Source organism: Saimiri boliviensis, chromosome 16, assembly GCF_048565385.1.
Source record: "Saimiri boliviensis isolate mSaiBol1 chromosome 16, mSaiBol1.pri, whole genome shotgun sequence".
NCBI lineage: Eukaryota > Metazoa > Chordata > Mammalia > Primates > Cebidae > Saimiri > Saimiri boliviensis.
This window is the reverse complement of record NC_133464.1, coordinates 14,233,228-14,236,450: the sequence shown is the minus strand read 5'-3', so window position 1 is coordinate 14,236,450 and position 3,223 is coordinate 14,233,228. Positions and strand designations below refer to the sequence as shown.

Below are 3,223 nucleotides of genomic sequence, written 5' to 3'. Positions count from 1 at the left end.
CAACTCCATCACATGTAGGGATCAGGGACTATAACTGGAAAGGATAGAAAATAGAATTTCCCTCTTCCAGGCAGCGCAGCCATCCCTGTTCATTCCTTGGCCTTCAGACAACATGAGACAGTGGCCCCTGCCAGTTTCCCTCAATTGCCAAGGAGCTACTAGAAAACCGCAGCTGAAAGACTGAAAAAGAAGAAAAGGAAAATCAGAAGAAGGAGCAAAGGAATGGAACTTAGAAAAACAAAAACAAGGTCAGGCGCAGTGGCTCATGCCTGTAATCCCAGCACTTTGGGAGGCCGAAGCAGGTGGATCACGAGCTCAGGAGATCAAGACCATCTTGGTCAATATGGTGATACCCCGTCTCTACTAAAAATACCAACCCCTTCAAAAAAAAAAAAAAGGAAAAGGACTCAGGTCCCTCACCCGAACCCTGCGGTGTTGGTCAGGTGTTTTCACGTGGAAGACTTTGAGTTTCACCAGAGAGTGGCCCTGGCCAGAAAGTTCCAGTTGTCTCCATGCATAGGCGCTGTTCACCGAGGGTCATGAGTTGGAAGGGAAAAAAAAGATTCCCCTCTATGTGGTAGAGAGGAAAAGAAGAAAGGAGAAAAATAAATCCTCAACTTTGGGCTTCCCTCCTACCTGGCTCACCAAAATACGTTACCAGTACAGAGTCTTGACTGCAAGTTATCCAGGTTCTTGGCGTTTTGAACAAAGAATTGGACAAAATGCACAGCAAAGCAAGGAAAGAATGAAGCAAGGAAAGCAGAGATCTATTGAAAATGAAAGTACATTCCACAGTGTAAGAGCTGGCCCAGTGGCAGCTCAAGGGCCCCAGATGCAGAATCTCTTCGGGTCCAAATAACCCCTGGAGGTTTCCCATTGGCCACTTACTCGGTGTTCACTCTATGTAAATGAAGTGGTGGCCTGCAATCAGAGGCTGAAGTGAAGTTACACAGTTGCACTTCTATGCAAAGGAAGACTTGGCCCTGCAATCTTGGCCTTGTAATCAAGTGAAGTTACAAAGTTTCACTTTATGGAAACATCAGATTAGTTGCAGAAAGCAACCAGTCAGAGGTATTTTCAGGTTTCCAGCTGGGCAAAGAAAAGGTGGGGATTTGCAAACGGAGTAGCCTTTGGGCCTTTTGTTTCTTAGGAGTGGAAAGTTAGCGTTTTCCTTTCCAAATGGCTCTAGGAAGTGAGTGTGAAAGCCTTTAGGCTCCCTGCCTCCAGACCCTATTCTCCTGCATCACTAGCAGAGTTCAGTGTGTACTTCCTGAAAATGGAAGCAGTTTTGCTAATAATTTTAGCACAAAAGTAGGGTGATCAGATAAAATATCCTTATGTCCCATGGAATAGTTGGAATGTACTTGTACTAAAAAATTCATTTATCATCTGAAATTAAAATTTACCTAGGCATACTGTACTTTTATTTGCTGTATCCGGCATTCTTATACAGAAGTCATCATGGGAAACTCAGAAAAGGCTGTCCAAATTATTTTGGCAGGGAGAAGTAGAAGAAACAAATGACATTTTAAAAAAATTGTTGGGCCTTGTGCAGTGACTCATGTCTGTAATCCAAGTACTTTGGGAGGCTGAGGCAGGCGGATCGCCTGAGGTCACAAGTTAGAGAGCAGCACAGCCTGGCCAACATGGTGAAACCCCGTCTCTATTAAAAATTTAAAAATTAGCTGGGCGTCGTGGCAGGTGCCTGCAATCCCAGCCTCTTGGGAGGCTGAGGCAGGAGAATGGCTTGAACCCGGGAGGTGGAGATTGCAGCGAGCCAAGATCACGCCACTACACTCCAGCCTGGGCAAAAGTGAGGCTGTCTAAAAAATAAATAAATAAAAATAAATAAAAATTGTGGTAAAATACACGTTATAGAAAACTTACCGCCTAACCATTTTTAAGTATACACTTCTGTGACTTTAGTACATTTGCATTGTTGTGCAGTCATCACCATTCATCCCAACTTTTTCACCAACCCATATCTGCAACTCTATGCCCATTAAACAGCAAATCCCCATCCCCCCTTCCCTAGCCTCTCTACAACCACTGCTACTTTGTCTCTATGAATAGGACAGCACACAGTATTGGCCGTAAATCAGAGTCAGCAAATGCAATCCGAAGCAGAGGAAAGGAAAAAGTCATATCCCTCAAGTTTTACAGTCCCATTAAAAGTATTAGTACTTTGAGAAAAGGAGCGTCACGGTCATGGGGAGAATGAAGGAAAAACTTCATTTCTTTCCAGTTTGCAACTGGAACTGCCACTCTAGCAGGGCCTCCATTTTGCGGCCTGCGTGGAGGGCAGACGATCTCTCTCTCCGCCACTCCCCGGCATCGGGTAGGCACCGCTGCCAGGTAACCAAGGAACCCCGAGCGAGGCGCTGCCCAGGAGAGGCCGGATCCGGAAGTAGGGGGACGTCTCCGCCCCGCGGCCAAGCCCCGACCCCTTCCCTTCCCGTCGGACCCCGGCCGACCTAGATGACGTGTCCGAATAGGAGTTGGCGAGGTGCGGCCGGTCGGCCCTGCGCATGCGTGACCCGCGCACCAGTCGAACCGGTAGCGTGAGTCTGGAGGTCATTTTCCTCGAGAAAGGCTCCGCTTCTCCGGGTTTTTGCTGATGCCGAGCGCGGGGGTTTGAGGGAACTTCGCGCTTCGGCGGGGAAAAGGTTGCTGACTTTTAGACTCCTAGGTCGTGGTGGGCTCCGTCTCTAGAGTGGCTGGGTTACTGCAGGAAGTCACTCCCTTTTCTCAGGCGCATCCGTGGCTGTAAAAGGAAGTTAAATGCCTCCGGAAAACCTCAGGTTTATTTCAGCGCTGAAAGTCTGGCTCCAGATTCAGATCCAGCACTCTCGTGGCCTGGCCAGTGAGAGTCGTGGGGTGCCTTCCCCGCGCCTGCGGTCCCTAGGCTCTGCGGATGCACAGGTGTGGGATGTAGGAGCAGGTCCTGACCGTGGAACTTACAAATAAGTGGGGGAATGAGACGGCAAACAAACGTGATCCTTCCTGATAGTAGTAGATGTGGGATGCCAAGGTTTAAGCAGACGAGTGGTAGGTGTTAAGGGATTTCAAGGTTTTATAAAATTTGCTTTTGCCAAGAGTGGAAGCTGAGAGGCTACTGCAGTAAGAAGTCCAGGGCAACTAGGAATTTGGCTTGGACCAGGGTGGGAGCTGTGGGCATGGAAAGTACTGAAACGATTTAGTCCATAGTTTAGCAGCCCAACCA

General features: G+C 48.2%; 1 long non-coding RNA gene across 1 annotated transcript; it reads right to left on the bottom strand.

Moving 5' to 3' along the window:
• On the bottom strand, positions 1-2,456 carry LOC141581592 (uncharacterized). Its single transcript, XR_012514297.1, has 2 exons — positions 421-2,456; positions 1-180 (listed from the first exon to the last, which is right to left on the bottom strand). It is a non-coding gene; the product is annotated as an uncharacterized LOC141581592 (long non-coding RNA).
• Between the last annotated feature and the right edge of the window lie 767 nt (positions 2,457-3,223).